This window comes from Musca autumnalis, unplaced genomic scaffold (genome assembly GCF_047663935.1).
Source record: "Musca autumnalis isolate F117 unplaced genomic scaffold, ASM4766393v1 scaffold_5, whole genome shotgun sequence".
Lineage (NCBI taxonomy): Eukaryota > Metazoa > Arthropoda > Insecta > Diptera > Muscidae > Musca > Musca autumnalis.
In genome coordinates, this window is record NW_027412088.1 from 100,399,634 (window position 1) to 100,420,972 (window position 21,339).

The 21,339-nt window shown below is 35.6% G+C and overlaps 1 protein-coding gene across 2 annotated transcripts in view; it reads right to left on the bottom strand.

Moving 5' to 3' along the window:
- LOC141387357 (uncharacterized) overlaps positions 1–21,339 on the bottom strand; it is a 676,195-nt gene that overhangs the window by 565,739 nt on the left and 89,117 nt on the right. For both annotated transcript variants that reach the window (XM_073956949.1, XM_073956948.1), the window contains exon 2: positions 3,414–4,607. The gene's annotated coding sequence lies outside the window, so the exon portion shown is untranslated. The remainder of the gene's footprint in view (positions 1–3,413; positions 4,608–21,339) is intronic.

Sequence of the window (21,339 nt, forward strand, 5' to 3'; positions counted from 1 at the left end):
CTAAAATATATTCCATTATCCACACGCCTATTGAGGGGAAAAAAGTAAAAAAAAAACCGGTATCATTTACTAAATGTCATTAAAAAAGATTTGTAGGGAAAAATCGGTATCAGCAAATGCTGAGGTGCTACCACGGTGCAACGGTTAGCTGCCCGACTTGCACGCTAGACTCAAAAAACTCATTTGTTGATTTTTGAAAAAAAAAACTAAGCTGTAATTGAATTCCAAAGATATGAAAATGATTTTTTTTACATTTCGAAATACAAAAGATTCGGTGGGGAAATTGGTCGAAAAATTCTACAATACGTGAAATCGATTTGAAATTTTACTTGGGCTATACACCAAGACGTGGAACTATGACAAACATTTTGTTAAGGAGATTCCCTGTCCTCAGAAAATACTGAAGTACAGCTGATTAGAGTGAAACATGTGACCAAGACGTTCCAAATATCTCAAATAGAGTGACCAAAACAAAACAAACAATTTATTTTTTGGATTTCGTACCCTCCAAAATTTGATCCAAAATTTCCTTTGTTTCCATAGTAATTTTCACGAAAATACTCTAAATGCCACAGTTATGGTCCGATCGATGAAAAAACTTTATCACTTGCAAATGAAGGTTACTGTTAGAGTGTAGAATGGAAGTAGTTTTGGAAATTTGTAGTTATGGGTACAAAACATACTAAATGGTACTAATTTTGGTATGTTTTTATTTGTGCGAACGGATAGAGCTGGAATCATGAAATTTGGAATTAAAGTGTAGAATTGAGGTAGTTTTTTTGTTTTCATACAAGATTACCTTCCTCTGAATGTGGAAGTTCAAACATTTAAACCTCCGACAGGTTCGCGGAAAAATTATTTTATTGACCAAAACACTACTTTATCGACTGAAAGAAAATTCGGCGTTAACATCTAAAAAATCGCTAAAATAATATGACTGTTCTATCCTTATGATCAAAAATAAATGCCTATTTATACCCTCAGCCTTTAGGCTAAAGAGGGTATTTACACTTTGATACGACCAAAAATGTGCCTCATCGAAATAATGGTTTAGACCCCAAGTATGTTTGTACGATATCCGTTTCAGACAATTTTGAGTAGATCTAGCAATGTCCGTCCGTCTGTCTGTCCGTCTGTCTGTCTGGCTGGCTGGTGCGCACGATAACTCTCGAAAGGATCAATCGATTCGGTTCTAATTTTGGGTATCGAAATAGTTTGTCCATATTCGATTTAAGTTCGAAGATGGGCCATATAGGTCCACTCCTTCAGGTACCTCCCCCACAAATGTTCAAAAATTGTCGCAAAATTTGTGCGCACGATAACTCTTGTAGGGAATAACCGATTTGGTTAATACTTTGCACATCGTGTAATTTCTACCAAACTTAGATGAGGTTCCAATATGGACTCAATCGGTCCACTCCTTCGGGTACCTCCCACACAAAATTTCGGAAAAGTTCAGTTTAGGACCTGGTCTCGAATCGCTTTGACTTTTGTTTACGCAAGTTGTATTCCCTGTCCTCTATACGACGCTGTAAGTTTCATTAGGGGCAAATCCATACTTCCTGAGAAAGTAAAAAAGTATCAGTCAGCTTTGCTGACAGAGATATACCCTCAGCCTGGGTATATTGAAACAATTTTTTTCCCAAAAAACGTATGTATGTAGGGGGATTTAAAAATGTTGGATGTATGAACCGACAAAAATTTTGATTAGGATTAAAGATCAAAAGTTTTGCGGAGGAGATACTTAAAGGAATGCATCGACATTGACCATTATGGAAGTGGATCTCCAGCCACTACATATGGTGCCATAGGGGGTTTTTACACCCTTCGGGCTGATTGCTCAAGAAGTATGGACTTGCCCGTGAAAAAAATTTTACCATCATAATTGAGGCAGTGAATGTAAGATGCGTCAACAAAAATCAACGTGATTCGATTGTAGGTCTTAAAGTGAACTTATCCGAAATTTTGTGTGGGAGGTACCGGATGGAGTGGACAAATATAGTCCATATTTGAACCTGATCTATATCTGGTAGATATATTAGGATGTGTAACGTATGGACCAATTCGGCCACTCCCGTCAAGAGTTACCGTAGAACAATTTTTCCGAACATTTTCGAACTTTTGTGGGGGAGGTACCTGAAGGAGTGGACCGATATGGCTTATCTTCGAACTTAAACTATGTTTGAACAAAATATTACTATGGCCAAATTTTGGACCGAATCGGCAGATCCGTTCGAGAGTTTTCTAGCGCTCCAACTACCTCACACGGTGTCATAGGGTTACTTTGCACCTTGGGGACAATTTTCTCAGGAAGTGTGGACTTGCTTCTAATGAAACTTGTACCGTCATATAGGGGGCAGTGAATACAAGTTGCTAAAACAAAAATCAAAGCGATTCGAGAGAAGGTACTAAACTGAACTCATCCCAAATTTTGTGTGTGAGGTACATGAAGGAGTGGACCAATTGAGGCCATATTGGAAACTCATCTAAGTCTGGTAGACATTTCACGATTTGCAAAGTATGGACCAAATCGGTTACTCCCTTCAAGAGTTATCGTACGTACAAATTTTCCGAACATTTTCGAACTTTTGTGGTGGAGGAACCGGAAGGAGTGGACCGATATAACCCATCTTCGAACTTAAACTAAGTTTGGACAAAATATTACGAAAGCCAAATTTTGGATCGAATCGAATCGATTGATCCGTTCGAGACTTATCGTGCGCTCCAACCAGACAGACGGACGGACATTGCTCAATCGACTCCAAATTGTCTGAATTCGTCCAAACATACTTGGGGTCTAAAACCATTATTTCGATGAGGCACATTTTGCCCGTATGAAAGTGTATATACCCTCGTTAGCATAAATGCTGAGGGTATAAAAACTTAGGTGTTCTATTCTTCTGACGTGGAGTGTATATTTGTTTACACCCAAACATATATTTGTTTGCACTCAAACATATATTTGTTTGCGCCCAAGCAAATATTTGTTTGCAGGACCCAAACATATGTTATGTTTAGGATTGTTGCAAACATATATACATACATATGTTTGCTGAAAAATGTATTTGGGACACATGTTAGAGAGGCCGTTTTTCCTCCGTGTAGTTGCATATAAATCTTTAAAATTGGGGTAGTTTTAAATAATAATCCTAGGACGTTTCAGTTTGAAAATGGGTCACATCCGCCAATGTTTAGGTATAGCTAACCATTTAGCATTTCGAGACGTAATCTGTGCATCCTTAAATAACGACATTTCACATGGGGAAGTTAAGGTAAAGTTCAATATTGCTTATTTTTGTAAATTGCTACAGAATTTAATACACAATTCATTTTTAGCATCACCTCAACCAAAAATATATGTAGGTAAGTGTATACATGGAAGAAAACGGAAGTACATCAAAAACAACACCTACCTTGCCATTGTGATTTATTTCGTTTCGTTTGCTATGTCAAATTTGAAGAAAATGATGAAGAGAAGATGGTTGGTTGTGCTGATGATGGTGATGCAATGTTGAATCCTCTTGTTTCAGACTTTTTGTTTCTTTCCGTTTCTCCTTGAGATTGTAGAAAATGATGAGACGAATATCTGATTCTGTCGATAACGTAAGTGAGGCTCGCTGTTGTTGCTGTCAATGAGGCTCACTGTTGTTGGTTGATATTGGCACAGTTTTATACTTTTTTTGCCGATAAAGTTAGATGAACAAAACACTCAGAAAATGAAAAGAAATGGTATGTTTCTTTGGTCTCGACAAACTGGAATCGATGGTTATCGGAAAGATTCCAAGGAGAAATTGAGATTGCAGCGCGTTATTGTTTTAGTTAACAAAATTCACATTTTCCTTTAACGCCAAGTTTGAAGTTTCTTTTTAGTTTTCTTTTTGTAGATTTTAAATTTTGTGAACATTTAATTTTAGACAACTTGTTTTTTGTTTTTCATTTTTCATGGGTTTAAATAAAATGACAATTTTTAAAAAGATGAAGTTACTTTTTATTTTTGTTCTGTTTATTTTTGTTAAATTAGATTGGTTTTCATGAGTGTTTTTATTTTTCACTATTTAACATATAGTTTTTTTAACTAATACGTATGTTGCATATTATTGGCAAGTTTAAAGTATCTTTTTTTAATTTTTGTTATAATCTCATTTCTTCTATTTTAATTGCAGCGGTATTGTTTTAGTTAGCAAAATTCACATATTTCTTTAATGCCAACACACGAACACATAGTTAACTTTGAAGTTTCCTTTTAATTTTTTTGTAGGTTTGAAATGTTGTGAAAATTTAATTTAAGAAAATTTTCTTTTTGTTTCTCAATTTCAGGGGTTTAAATAAAACGACAATTAAAAAAAGATAAAGTTACTTTTGATTTTTTCTGCTTATTTTTGTTAAAGCAAATTGGTTTTTATAAGTACTGTTATTTTAAAAAAATTCGTTAAAAGTTTATTTAACTAATATTTTGCATATTGGCAAGTTTAAAGTAATTTGTTTTTTTGTATCTTTGTTATAATCTCATTTATATATTTTAATTATAATATTATACTATATAATCATATTTTTGATTTAAACACTATTTAATTATTAAGTTACTCTACGCTCCGTCACATACAAATCTGCAAAGAAAAAAAAAAACACAAATATAAATGTTATTACATAAAATTGAAATTATTTTTACTACAACTACCGAAATTATTAAGGTAAGTGAAGGAAGAAGACTACCTAGTTTTGAGATTAAAAAAATTAACTTATTGTTTGGATGTGTATGGACTTAGCTAGATATCACTTTTTCAATACAAACTCCTTAGGTCATGATAGCTCAATTAATTCAATTAAAAAATTAACATTTGTTAAGGCAACGCTAAAAGCTATGTTTTATATTTAACATGAAATTGTCTATGGAATAGACGAGAGTTTGTGAGCCATCTCTGAAGAGGAAGAATTAAGGGAATCATTTCTTTAAAACATTAGAGTTATGGTAACTATATTAAATATATTGTTACGTTACACTGCTTAACTCCCCGATATTTTAACAAATAAAACACCGATTTGTACCAAATAAAACGCCGGTTCGTTTAGATTACGATTTTACAATGTTTTATTGACTTTGCTTTAAATATTTGTAAACGTCTTTACAAAGCACAAAAATTTCCTTCAATTTGCTGAGGGTTTTAGTAGGGGTGAGCACGCATGTGTGCTAGCACAAATTGTAAAAACGTACTCTTAGTTTTTGTGAACCATAAACATTTAAAAATTTATGCAATTTTTTATTTATATTTTTTAATAATTTGCATTGTGGACGATTTTAGACAAAATTAATGTTTAAAAAAATTTGAAATCAGTAATGAAACATCAAGAAAAATTAAATATTATTTCTCTCTTAATTTTGCCTTTCTCTCGATTTTGCTCAGCTCTGGTTTTAGTTTGCGGCCTGAATTACATCTGGGGGACTCCTGCTACTCTCCCATATTTATACTCACTTGCTGATGTTCTCCAATGTTCAGACGAAATGCTAACACATTCACACATACAAACAGTCGAACGAATTTAAAAACATATGGAGCAGACGAAATAAATAAGAGAGAGTGGAACGGGTTACAATGAATGACGTCACAATGTAGAAAGATTATTAAACGCATTTTACACATGTTTTTCGGAGAATTTACATAATTTAATTGACAGATATTCTATGGAATTGAAAACGTATTATATGTATTATAGACGAATATGTATTATAGACGAAAACTGAATGATCAAAACAAATATGAGAGAGAGTACATAAATAAAAAACAAGCAAAAAAGTATCAGTCGGCTTTGCCGACAGAGATATACTCTCAGCCTGAATATATTGAAAAAATTATTCCCAAAAAAAAAAAAAACGTATGTATGTATTTAAGGGTTTATAAAAATGTTGTGAATTTGAAACGACAAAAGTTTTGCGGAGGAGATACTAAAAGGAATGGATCTACATTGACCATTATGGAAGTGGAACTCCAGCCACTACATATGGTGCCATAGGGGGTTTTTACAACCTTCGGGGTGTTTGCTCAAGAAGTATGGACTTGCCCCTGTAAAAACGTTTACCATCGTAATTGAGGCAGCGAATGCAAGTTGCTTCCACAAAAATCAACATGATTCGATAGCACGTCTTAAAGTGAACTTATCCGAAATTTTGTGTGGGATTGGACAAATATAGTGCATATTTGAACCTGAAATATATCTAGTAGATATATTAGGATGTGTAAAGTATGGACCAATTCGGCCACTCCCATCAAGAGTTACCGTATGAACAAATTTTCCGAACATTTTTGAACTTTTGTGGGGGAGGTACCTGAAGGAGTGGACCGATATGGCTTATCTTCAAAATTAAACTATGTTTGAACAAAATATTACTAAGGCCAAATTTTAGACCGAATCCGCAGATCCGTTCTAGAGTTATCTTCGCTTCAACCACCTCACACGGTGTCATAGGGGTTTTTGCAACTTTCAGGCTATTTTTTCAGGAAGTATGGACTTGCCCCTAATGAAACTTGTACCGACGTATGGAGGGCAGTAAATACAAGATGCTAAAAAAAGAGTGATTCGAGGGATGGCCCTAAACTGAACTTTTCCGAAATTTTGTGTGGGAGGTACCCGAAGGAGTGGGCTGATTGAGTCTATATTGAAACATTATCTAAGTATGGTAGACATTTTACGATGGGCAAAGCATGGACCAAATCGCATACTCCCTTCAAGAGTTATCGTGCGTACAAATTTTCCGAACATTTTCGAACTTTTGTGGGGGAGGTACCGAAAGGAGTGGACCGATATAGCCCATCTTCGAACTTAAACCAAGTTTGGGCAAAATGTTACGAAAGCCAAAATTTGAACCGAATCGGTTCATCCGTTCGAGAGTTATCGTGCGCTCCAGCCAGCCAGACAGACAGACGGACATTTCTCAATCGAATCCAAATTGTCTGAAATACATTTCGTCCAAACAATCTTGGGGTCTAAAACCATTATTTCGATGAGGCACATTTTGCCCGTATGAAAGTGTATATACCCACGTTAGCATAAATGCTGACGGTATAATAAACATGAAGTAGTGAGTGCAATTTTATACAGTAGTAGTTGTTGTAAAATTAATTCAAATAAAGTAAATACTTAAGAAAACTTTACTCTACAAATCATATTTTAAAATTAACAAAAATGCATCAAAATTAACTTAAATAAATCCACCAGTTACTTTCGTAACAATCCCTACCCAATTTGAGTTGAATATTTATTAGATGAACATTTTTGTTGCATTATCTTCGATTTACGCTGGCCAAGATCAGGCATTATTTGTTGACAGCTATTTGGTTGGACGAGTTTTGGTTCGTCATCGATGGTTGGAAGAATCGATATTGGAAAAAATCGCGTTCACATTGCTTAAGGGTTGGCGGACAGTTCGCGAAGATCGAGATATGCTCGAGATGCTTATAATTGCGACAAAGCGAGCTCGGCCAACGTGGGTTACGTTTCGTTTTGTATAGTTCCTATGGAAAATACGAAACGAAACGATTGGAAATGTTATTTAAAGTATTTTTACGTACGCTGGTTATTTCACCCTTTCTTTCCATCGTTCTTGGCCTAACAGATTTTCGCTTATATCGTCGTTCACTTTTGTAACATGACCTGGCCAACGCAATCGTTGTAGCTCAATACGCTTAACTATGTCGATGCCAGTATCTACGTATCTGAGGAGCTGATATTAACCGCCAACGGAGTTTGGCCGTATATCTTTCGGAGAATTTTTCTCATGACTGACTAGAGGTGTCTTTTTTCTAAACTGCTTACTTAGTCCTTATTTCAGAACGGGTGATATTTGTTCTATTTATGGCGGTACAGATGTCAATATAGTCGTTAACTACCCCAAATTGTATGTGCCAACTTCCACAGTCGGTCTGAATTTAATTGACGTATTGCGCTCGATATCAGCAATTTGGTCTTATCGCCGTTGACTGTCATCCCTAATCTAGCAGATTCTTCTCCTACTCTTACGAAGATATTCATTACTACTTGTTTCGATCAATCTATGACGTCGATGTCGTCGGCATAAGCGATTTGCTACTGCATCTCGTATGATCTTATCCAGCAAGATATTGAAGAAATCATACGCGAGACATCTCCTTGTTTGAAATCTCGTTTGGTAGTGAACTTCTCGGAGAAGTACTTCCCGATATTAAATGATGATCCCATAACAGTTAATGTCTTCTTAGGGAGTCGTACAGCTTTGAAGAAAAGCTGGGGCTGAATTCTTGTTCTATGAAAACTTGAAATGAAAACTTTTATAAAGGAAATAAATGTCAAATGAAAAATTTTATAAAGAAAACATTTTTTATTTCAAATTTTCATAGAACATGAATCCAGCCTCTGGATTCTTTTTTAAAAACTCAATATCGATAGATAGTTTTGCCTATCGATATTGTCGGATTAATAACCCTAACCATGGCACAATTACCAAGGAAGTGGTATCACACCAACTGCTCGAATATGAAAAGCCAAATCCCTTTATAAAAAAAAATATTTTTGTTGTAATTTCCCCAACAACATAAAGAAAATTTTGACATAACATATTCATAATTTTACAATACTACCTTGGTAATTGTGCCATGACCCTAAACTAAAATATATTGCAGAAATTTTGAAATGAAAAATATGCCATGTTCAGTACCTGCAAGAAGCTACTATTTTTTACTACGATAACGTTTTTTCCTTTATATTATAAAAAAACTAAAAATTAGTTGATCCTTGCTGTACTGGAACAGACCAATAATTTCTTTTTTCATTTGACATTTAGGCCATGTTTATATTATAGCCTTATGCAGGGTTAACCTTCTTCATTAGGATTTGTTTGACGTATACGCAAAGGAATTGACATTTGAAACCCAGTGGGTTTGTTAAATCCGGTTATATATAAACGTGCTATTATTTCTTTAATAAAATTTTTCATTTTACATTTTCATAGAAACAGAATTGAGCCCCAGCTCTACTTTGAGGGGATATAAACTCGGACAGGCCTTGAACCATGTTACAACTCTCAGCGCGGATACTTTTCCATCGCTTTGCACTTATATTAGCGGGTCACACTGACGCCGCACAGCTTACCACTGATTGACATATCGCGTTGTATGTGATCAACAAGATTTCTTTATTTGCATCCCAATTGATGCCGACTAGGGACTTGTGGACCTACTTCTTACATATCAGCTTGTCACAGATAGTTGTGGCATGTGTGGTACGACTTTAACATGTGACCCCTAGAATTTTGGTGTAGTTTGTGATCGGAATTGTGCTACCATGACTTTTAACTCTGTTCTCACTTCTGCTGTCCATGTGGTGAAGAGAGTGATCGTAGCTTTAGTGGCGGATATATGTATATTCCTCGGGTGGAAATGGTGGTAAGATCAGTCAAATGAGAGCCTTTCACAAATGACATCAGTCGTACAATCAGCCGCATACTCTAGATCTCAACATCATCTGGGGTGGAGGGTGGCGGAATACAGGAAATGGTGTGATTAAACAGTTCCGGAGATATCACCCCGCATTGACTCTCTGTTTCACTCTACGGGGCTTGGACATCCTGTTCCTGAATTCCACGTACGTCTGGCGTCCAAACATTGATTATTCAAGGTGCTTGACAGTATCAAAGGCTTTTTATAAGTCAAGCGCCACCATCACTGTTCTGTCACACGGCTTGCTCTGGTTGAGTCCTAGACTAATATGTGCAGAGCTCTAATCGTGCTGTGCTGCTTACGGAACCCATGTTAATGACAGGCAACTGGATAGCTATTTCTGACTCTGGGGATGACTAAAGCGTCAAGGGTCTTTGCTACGGGAAAAAATGCGAAATCGGTCTGTATGATTCAGCTTTGCTGGCATACTTGCCCGGCTTCAGTAGCGGGACCACCCTGCCTATTTTCCAAATTTTGTGTGGTTAGCGACAGATTAAGATCTTTGGTGAGATATTCAACTCCCGCTCATCCAGCTGTTTTATTGTCATGGAGATTCCGTCAGGGCCCAACGCTTTGGATGATATTAAGCGCTCCTGATGACATTCGCAATATCATTGTGGTGGTTCCTTTTCGACAAGAAGAGAACTAATGTAACGTTGTACTCCTATCTTTGGGCTATCACTCCAGGGGTGCTCGACAAATTGTCGACTTGCGCACCTCTTCGGATCAGTCAGTGTAACGTCGCCAAACGTGGCTAAGGTCCTATATTCCTTCTTACCAGCGTTCGAGAGTATTTACTGACTCTGGGGTCACTGGGTTTGGCACGACGAAGTTCATCACGCTCATTTGCTAGTCCCGTATCTGCTGAGAAGTTTGGTCTCACTTCGGGAAATGATGATGTCTCGGAACGTCCTTTCTGCTAACCGAACATCAGAAGGGTTGGGCAGATCTCTGAAGCGGTGATTAGTGAAGCTTCTGAAACTAGGCTAATTAGCTTTTCCATGATTGATGAAAGTGCGGTACCTCCCGATTTTCGATATTTTGAAGGTTGTAGCTTCAATTTTCCACCGAAATGTCTGAGATCTGGTATTTAGTCTTTGTTGGGGGTACCCAATACTCCACCTGAAATTAGTCTTGAAATTAACTATTCACCTGAACGGCCCCTCCCAATGTTCGGTATTTTGCATGTTTTAGTCACATAAGATACATATATAAGATATTCTCCTCCTGCAAGGAATAAGAGAATGTGCTTAATATTTTCATAAACCAAAGGAAACTAATTGTTCCTATTTACTTCAATACAGTTCGTGGTTTAGGGTAACGCCGTTCTTACTTGTTACAAATTTAAGTGATAATGTGAACATATATTATAGAAATTTTTATATTAATTAAAGATCTATATTTTCAGCAGAAAGTAAACTTAATTCTTTCATATACATAGCTCTCTTAAAGATCTATATTTTCAGCAGGAAGTATACTTAATTCTTTCATCTAGCTCTCCAATTTGATATTAAGTTCGATTGTGATGAGCTCGTGCTAACTATCAGTGCCAACGCCACTTTGTATCAAATGGATGCCAGAGAACTTCTCCATCTTCTGCTCACGCATATGTGATCTATGTATATGTGTAAATGTGTAAGTATAATAAAATATGCTCCCTAATTGCATCTTTAAACAATATACTACGGGATATTTTTAACTATTCTTGTACATTATTCCTTTCACCGTTTATATGCAACATAGAATAGCCTGTCCATGGCATTTTACTAAAACCAAATTCTTAACTTTCACTTCCTACAATTTCTAACCAACATTTCGTTACAAGTTTTGTGCACTGCATATTTTTAGAAGAATTTTTCTTTTCACTTAACCACACTTTTTTCCCACTATAAAGCGCAATTTATTGTCGACTTTTTTATTATAGCGAGTGGTGAAGACTAAAGGAATTTTCGTCTATTTATTCACACATTTGTTGTCTTTTCTCCTATCCTATTCTATTCTGTGTATTTTTCCTCGTTTTAAATAAACGAAGAAAGCCAGTAGAAAAATGGCTAGAAATACCACAAATTCGAAATGCCACAAACACAATTGTTGTTTTAGACTTTTATCCTTAAACTGACACTCAAATCCACACATGCACACACGTGTATAAATATTTCCTCTTTGGTCATGTTATTGTGACAGTTTTTTCTGTCGTTTCCTTTTGTCGAATGTTTTTGTGCTTCTTTGTTTTTGGGCTTTTGTTTCAAAAAATGTTCGCTTTGTCTAAAACAGCCCTCCAATACACACTAACACAAAGCCAAAGACACAAAAAAGGTTCCCAAAGATCCTTACACTAACCCTACCCCATCAACAACAGCAGCAACATGGCAACAACAATAACTGCTGTGCACTTAGTGTCATTTTGTTATTACGTCCTTGGGCTGGAAAAGCGATAAGGAGGTGGCGATAGGGTAGCTATCCAAAGCATTGGTTTTGCCTTTGTTGTTGCCTTTCTCTGCTGGATCTGGTAGTGATGGTGTCAGTGATGGCTGATAAACGCCGTTGTTTGTGCCTTTGTGCACCAAACAGCCGTAGCAACATCCAAATATCCTTAAATGCCGGTTGTTGTAACCTGAGGCCTTATCTATGACAATAACAAAAACTACAAAAAACCAAAAAGGTATCCAAGTGTTAAGGAGCCACCAACGTGATAAGGAGTCGCCTGTTTGCATGAAGTTTTTGAAACTTACCTCTAAGTTCAGCAATAACAAACATTTATTTTCAAACGATTCAAACCTCAAGTACTGAAAAGCTCATCAAACAAACACTAGGTAGCCAGTTCTTCAGTTTGAATTGCGGTTTGTGTTGCTATTTTTAATGCGGATCCCCTACTGGTAACTGTTCAAGATTTATACCTTTTTGGCATTGACATTGCCACCACGGTTGGCAAAATAAATTTTCCCACAAAAAAGTAAAGAATATTTTATTGCGAAAGTTTTCTTGTTTTTCTTTTGGTTTTAGGTATTCAAAAGTTATTATAAATTTGCATGGTATTAAGTCTAAGACAACATCAACAACAACAACAACAGCACCTACTGCAAAACTTTCACTATGCCAGTTAGCCTTCTGGCCTACATAAAATTTGTTTTCATTTTTAAACACAAATTCAGGCAATCATCAAAGTTGTATTATGTTCTTAAAGAACGAACAAATATTGTTCTCTTTTAATCAGTTTTTTCTTAGAATCGCTATCGGAATCAATTTATTATGAATGCCCGTCCGTTGGTTTGATTGGCAGAGTTAATTTAAGTTTTGTGTGAAAAATGTGAAAATTTTTAATCAGTGGCAAATATTTTCACTTAAGTTGTAATGATGAGATATGTCAGAAGTCAGTAGTTTTGAGGAGAGAAGTTGTTTTCGAAAGATCTGTACTCTAACGTCGACAGGTTGGCTAGGTCATGCTATAAGAATGAGTAATAACCCTGCCAGCAAAAAGTGTCGCGGAAGTGACTTAAGAAAACAGGCGTGGTGGGGTCTTTAGATCCCAAAGATGTACCTAGATTGTAGATTAATCTGTAAATTTTTAAACCGATACATGCGTAATTTTGCAAATGTAGCAATTTTTAAAAATATCGCATAGGGGAGGTACCTCGCTCCCCTGGAATTCAATAAAGTACAGCCCTAGAAATAATTATATGGTACAAATATAAATATGTCCAAATTTTTCTTAAAAATGTACATAACCGGGATTTTTATAATTTATGTTTTTAGTGTATTAGGTGCTTATTATAACCTATAAATGTTCACCTTGTGGCATTTATACATATACCGTTATTTTAATAACAATATTTTTTTGAAGACTTTTCTTGAGAAATATTTATATGGTACAATTTAAAATGTTTATGTTCTTATTTTAATACAAAAAGATTAAGTACAGATATTGACACAAAATTAATTTTGGATTATGTGCAACGCAGTTGCATGAACTTTAAGTACAATCAGAATGGCTTGTATGTCATTCCGTCTCTTAGTATGACCCTGGAAACCAGATGACAATTGCATATTGGCATATAGGCCGAAATTTTGTTATACTGTAAGGTTTAACCAAGATTTTTGTGCATTTTTACAAACATTTCAATTGAAACTAAATAACAGAAATAAATATGTTCAATATCAATTGTGTAATACATCCAAATTAGTAGTTTATAACCTGCCTGGCTGCTATAATTTGGGTCAGGACCAAATAAGTGACCGACAAAACGTTACGTAATCAAACAATATGCAGATTTTTCAACTTTAAATGATAGATAACTAACAGACGATTTAAAAAAATGTAAAAATTGGAAGTTTTCGTACTGTTCGAAAGGCCAAATTTAACACCAAACTTGTCCTTTATTGTGCCGAAGCATAATAAAACACATGTACCTGTTAGACAGATACATATGCACAATATAACGGTGTAATATCATTTAAAGTGACATAAAACGAGAAATTTAGATGATATATACCCGTTTCGAGAACGTACAATAGGGTACTATATCGAACAACTGAGTAAGCAACTGTAATGTTTTGCTCATTGATGTTTTCAGGGAATTCTTCTATTATTTTAGTATTTAGCATTACTATAACATGCCATTTTTAATTTTTATTTTATCATTTGTTTATTTTCTACAATTAAAAGTTGTAAAAAGAGTGCACCGTTTGATTACATAAGTTTTTGTTGGTCACTAATATGATCCAGACCCAAATTGTAGTCGTCAGGCAGTTTACAAACACTTTGTGGGGGATGAGTTTCATCATTTATATTGAAAGTAGTTGGTTCTATTGGACAGATCTGATTTAAAATTGTAAGAAAAGTAAAAAAAAATCATGATATAGCTTTTTTAGATTGCATGATTTCTGTCCATAAATCAGTTTCCACGATTTTATTGTTTCCCAGGGCTGCAGCCAGTGACAGAACCCAATGGGAACCATTCCAATTATTCCTAAATTGCATGTTTCTTTATTGTACTTAATCCTAAATACATTTTATGTCAATAATTTTGTTCAGGTCGTTTGTAGTGAAATTATAACTTTAAAAATTTTCCCTGTACCATATAATTATTTCCAAAGAAAAATTAATTTGAATAATATTACGGATACGTATATAAGACACACAAGGTCGGCAGTCATAGGTATGAACAAGCACACTAACCACTACTATCGTAAATAAATAACATCTGGATAATAGTCCTTAACTATAAGTTTAAAGATAATCATGGCTGTACCATATAATTATTTCTAGGGCGTATGTAGCTTGTTTTCTGGGGCCATCCCTGTACATTCCCTGAAAATTTCAGGAAAATCGGTTCAGTAGTTTTAGCAGAAAAAATTAAAATTGAACATTGTAAAAAGTGGACGTGGTAAAATGTTTTCCATAAAAACTTAAGTTATGTTATGACGGCATTTGGTTTTTATTCGTAAAGATATGGCCTTTTTTAAATATGGCAAAGGGAAGTACCCCTCCCTTCGAAATTCAGGAAAATATGCATCTTTTTTTTCACCGAGGGCCATCTCTGTACATTTCCTGAAAATTTCAGGAAAATCGGTTCAGTAGTTTTGTAGATGTAACATATTTTAAAAAGTGGTCGTAGTCAAGCCCTTGCGTCTTAAAAAGTAATGTCGGAGGCACAACCACAATTGAGGCGCTCAGCGCCAAAACGGCCTAACCCAAATGGAAATGATTCTGAGAAAAACGAAGTTGAAAGAAAACAAGTAAAAAAGTATCAGTCGGCTTTGCCGACAGAGATATACCCTCAGCCTGTATATATTGAAACAATTTTTTTCCAAATAACGTATGTATTTAGGGGTTTTTATAAATTTTGGGAATTTGAAGCGACAAAAATGTTCATTAGGATTAGGGATCAAAAGTTTTGCGGAGTAGATACTAAAAGGAATGGATCTACATTGCCCATTATGGAAGTGGATCTTCAGCCACTACATATGGTGTCATATGGGGGATTTACACACTTCGGGATGTTTACTCAAGAAGTATGGACTTGCCCCTGAAAAAACGTTTATCATCGTAATTGAAGCAGCGAATGCAAGTTGCTTCAACAAAAATCAAAGTGATTCGATAGCAGGTCTTAAAGTGAACTTATCCGTAATTTTGTGTGGGAGGTACCGGATGGATTGGACAAATATAGTCCATATTTGAACCTGATCTATATCTGGTAGATATATTAGGATGTGTAAAGTATGGACCAATTCGGACACTCCCTTTAAGAGTTACCGTATGAACAAATTTTCCGAACATATTTGAACTTTTGTGGGGGAGGTACATGAGGGAGTGGACCGATATAGCTTATCTTCAAACTTAGACTATGTTTGGACAAAATATTGCGAAGGCCAAATTTTGGACCGAATCGGCAGATCCATTCTAGAGTTATCTTGCGCTCCAACCACCTCACACGGTGTCATAGGGGTTTTTTACAACTTTCAGGATATTTTCTCAGGAAGTATGGACTTGCCCCTAATGAAACTTGTACCGTCGTATGGAGGGCAGTGAATACAAGTTGCTAAAACAAAAATCACAGTAATTCGAAAGATGGCAATAAACTGAACTTTTCCGAGATTTTGTGTGGGAGGTACTCGAAGGAGTGGGCCGATTGGGACCATATTGGAACCTCATCTTCCTCTTGTAGAATGTTTACGATATGCAAAGTATGGACCAAATCGGTTACTCCCTTCAAGAGTTATCGTGCGGACAATTTTTCTGAACATTTTTGAACTTTTGTGGGGGAGGTACCTGAAGGAGTGGACCGATATGGCCCATCTTCGAACTTAAATCAAATCTGGACAAAATATTTCGATACCCAAAATTTGAACCGAATCGATTGATCCGTTCGAGAGTTATCGTGCGCACCAGCCAGCCAGACAAACAGACGGACAGACAGATGGACGGACATTGCTAGATCGACTCAAAATTGTCTGAAACGGATATCGTACAAACATACTTGGGGTCTAAAACCATTATTTCGATGAGGCACATTTTTGGTCGTATCAAAGTGTAAATACCCTCTTTAGCCTAAAAGCTGAGGGTATAACAAGTTTTTAAAATATTTTTAAAATTTTTTTATTAATCATAAATACATATTAGTTGTAATATTTGTTTTAGGTTAATCATTAGGTATTAGTTTGCATAGATAAAGACTGTTTTAAGCAGTTAATAAAAAAACAAGTATGCAAAGGCTATAGTCGGGCGGGGCCGACCATGTGATACTCTACACAACAACCTCTAGGAATTAGCTATGTGCAACCACTTTGCACGCTGGCCACATCAAATTTTCAACGGTGGCATAATACATCTTAGTAATGTTGCCGATATTTCCTAAGTACTTCAGCCATGAAAAACGTCTCTACAAGTGGCAACTTAGGGCACGCCTTTCGGATTCGGCGATAAAAACTACGTCACATATCAATGACATAACATGAATCCATTGATATAAGATAAGCCTAACTTGTCACTACTGGGATATTTGTGGAACAATTATATAAATTATACATTTCTAAACAATATGCCAAAACTGTGAATTTTTACGTTGATTAGCATCTCCTGCTACATCTTTAAATTTTCTTTATTATCAGGTTCCTTTTTGAAATGCACCTAATATAAATAAATATATCGTCACCATAAATGCCGGAAGACGTAACCCACAAAAATAAAACTTTACAGGAGAAGCAAAAAACGTTATAAAATGAAAACGGTGTTATAAAATATCAAAAATTTTTAGTATCGTGTTTTAAGACAGAGAAGAAATATAGTTTTGGAAAAAAAAAATGATTTTTTCCAGAATGCTAGAAGCTGTGTGGGTTACGTCTTTTGGTATTGTATTTTTCAGAAATGCTAAAAGACGTAACCCACATTTATTGAGTATACATTTGAAGAAACTAGTATAAATGAAAAATTATAAACAAATTAGAACTGGTTTATTGGCCTACGCGGTTAAGCGAACTTTAAACTAGCAATCTGACGGTGTTGGGTTCAATTCCCAGTCTTGACGTTAATATTTCAATGGACCACAATTAGGTGAACTGTCTATTCCAACCATCACTATAATTACTTTTAATTTCAATTGTATTGGACGATATTAAATCTGGAATATTATATTTATTGTTGTATTTAAGTCAATTTATGGACAAAATATACTTACTTAGTTGGCCCATTACAGAACATTTGTTCCATAGACCGAACTAAGAAAAGATCTCCATTCCTCTCTGTTTTTCGCTTGACTTTTTGGAATACCGCGCCTTTCCATTTCTTCATCCACTTGTTTGCTCCATCAAAGCTTAGGCCTGCCGATTCTGCGTGCACCGCCATGGGGCATGCATTCATACGCCTTTTTAGCGGGTTCATCATCGCTCATTCTCATGATATGGCCTACCCAACGCAATCGTTGCATCTCGATACGTTTAACTATATTCATGTCTTTGTATAGCTTATATAGCTCGTGGTTCATACGACGTCGATATTCACCGTCAACGCAAATCGGCCCGTAGATCTTTCGAAGAATTTTCCTCTCAAACACACCAAGCACTGCCTTATCTGCTTGCGCAAGTACCCATGCTTCTGAGCCATACATTAGCACGTGTAGTATCAGCGTTTTGTATAGTGTTATTTTTGTTTGACGAGATGTGGCTTTGTTTTAAAATTGCTTACTTAGACCATAGTAGCATCTGTTGGCCAATACAATTCTTCTTCTTATTTCACAACTGATGTTGTTTGTTGTGTTTATGGCAGTGCCGAGGTAGACGAAGTCTTTAACTACCTCAAAATTGTAGGTACCAACTTCCACAGTTGGTCCGAGCTCTATGGACGCTTTGCGCGTCGACACCATCAATTTGGTCTTTTCGCCGTTTACCGCCAGACCCACTTTCGCAGATTCTGCTTCTACCTTCCTAAAGGTATCAGTTACTTCCTTTACAGGACAAAATATAGTTCATATAAATTAAGTGATCTGTAACAATTTAAAGGTAACTTTTAATTGTCATAAGGAATGTTGTCATAAAAGTAATGACAATCACTTGGAATTAAGCGTTTTAAGTCTTGCAGGTGTTGAAATTTCTTTTTTGAAACTTTTAGCCTGTGTGTGTACATCTGAGGAGAATCCACTGCCTCAAAATTTCCGCAACTTCTCTATGGTAGAATCTGGTAGTCGTCTTTGATATCAGTTTTAAAAAAGATTATACTGCTAGGATCAAAAGCCAATGCTCGCAGTGACTGTAGGATCTCCTGTCTTTTTGTATAGGTAAACCAATACAGAAAATTTGCGTTTTTCTCTGGACCTATTTGATAACTACCATCAGTTGATCCCTATTAAACCATGGGTTGGTTGACAAGACCATCTTTTGCAAACTTACAGCCTACTCGTATCCGTCTTTAAAGAATACATCTTTGTACTAGAACGACGTGCATTTTGAGCATATACACGTTTTCGTATCAATGCCTCAAATTTTGAATATCTCTGTTCGTTCTTTCTCTTGGAAAAATGAACAATATCGAGACGATCATAGCCTTCCTAATAACCACTTCCTTTTGTCCGGTTAACATATTGTTTTCCATATGTGTGTTTTAGATGTTTATTTAAATCAGGACATAGGTCTTCTGTCATCATCTTCAATTATTTCAATTATGGATTTTTTCTGTAAGACCAGTAAAAACCGTCTAAAGTCAAAGTTATTGCTTTAAAAATTAATTAAAAGAATGGTCTTTGTGATTTTTGATAAAAGCTACCATTCTTGAGATATCGTCACCTAAGAGTCAAATTACACATATTTAGAAATGAGCTGAGGTATTTCCATGTGATAGGTATTTCCATAAGCTTTCATACGTTACCCATTTTGTAGTAATCGGTTCAGTAGAACCGATTTTGAACCTGGACTTTCGGGTTAAATAATCGGTTAATCGAATCCGCCCCGTGGAAATTATACATTAACTCAATAAGCCCTCCCTCTGGCATTATAATTGCTGCAGAAATCAAAGAATACATTGTTTGTACTGCTGTTTAGTTTTGAAATAATGTCGGTTACGCCTTTTGTGTTCTATGAAAGTTACAGTATGCTGTTACGTCTATTGGCATTTCTTCAATGGGATCGTTATTTTTAAACGTAGAAGCTTGAAATTTTGCCAGAGCATGTATTTTAGCTTAATATATCAGATTCCATCAAAAAACGAATTTCGATTTCCATGTCGGTTACGTCTTCCGGCATTTATGGTGACGATATATAAAATTCAATTTGTCATATCTCTGATATTCGTCAGTAAGAGAGACAGATGAACGGACAGGGCTAAATCGACTCCAAATTGTCTGAAAGGAATTTCTTCCAAACATACTTGGGGTCTAAACCCAATATTTCGATGAGACACATATTTGGTTGTATTTTGTTTGTATCCCCTTTACCCTAAATCCTGAGGTATAAAATAGGTTGCGATGCGAACCCATGTTGCAATATTTGTATAAAAAATCCAATTTGACAATTGAACTGGAAATCTCTCTGTCATGATAGAGACAATTGGTAGTATGGGAGGAAATTGTGGTTCTCTACACAAAAACCATTATATATTAGGCCATGGCAGAACTACCAGGTACTGGTATCACACCAGCTGATGGAATATGAAAAGTCAAATGCCTTTATAAAAAAATTATTTTTGTTGTAATTTCCCCAACAACATAAAGAAAGTTTTGACATAACATATTCAGAATTTTACGAAGCCACTACCTTGGTAATTGTGCCATGTATTAGGCACTAGGCCCGTTATCTAGCAGACTATTGCAATTTGCACCATGGGAAATATCAGTAGTTATTTTTCCACATGTAAGCTACTTTTCCGGTATATGCCATCCAGGAAGTAAAATTTGGACCAAAAATAACATTTTTATATTTTTCATAAAAAAGTAATTGTCCATTTAACCCACTAGATAATATGCGAACATCATTCAAAATTGTAGGCATGTTCTTAGACCTACACTCTTACATCGTTCAAAATTACGTGACTAGTGAGCTATAATTGCGACCTCTAGAGTGATTCTGATTACATTACAAATAAATAACTGCATATATTAGGCTGTAACTCTGTTATATGAGCACGTAAATCAACATAATTGACATCAATGGAAAGGTCAAGAGATCGTCTTTCAAGTGTAGCTTACTTGCCCGGAATGTCTCTTCCAGGAATAAAGATATAAGCTGTATATTAAATATTTTCACAAATTTCACACAAAAGTTTTGGTCCATTTAACTAACACTCTTAATATTATCTGATCGCCATGTCAAATTGCAAGCTTCTTCTTTGTCATATACTCTTACATTATTTAAAATTTCGAGGCGATCGGACTATTATTGCGACCTACAGAGCAGCTACAAAATCGGATAAAAATTATGTTTTTGGTCCATTTCACCCGATAAATATTTCACGATCATCGCCAATTTAAATAGCGATCTATTCTGATGTGAAACCGACCTCCATACCAAATTTCGTTACGATTGATTCATAATTGCGGGCTGGAGTTTGACTACAATTTATAATGGACAGACGGACGGACGGACACACATCTCAAAATCGCTTTATCTCGGCGAGATATGAAGTTTGGTATACGACATTGGGGGTCTCCGCCGAATATTTCTCGGTGTTACATGAAGTTTTACCAAAACTAACTTATAATACCCTTTCCACATAGTGGTGTAGGGTATAATTAAAGTGGCTTAGGCCGTTTTGGCATCCATTTAAAAAAATATATTGTTAGGAACTGAGGGTTAGGCCATTTTGTCTCCATTTATTAAAAAAAACAAAAGTTCTTCAGATGAATAATAAAAATAACTGTGAGCGTTTTAATTGATACATATTAATAAT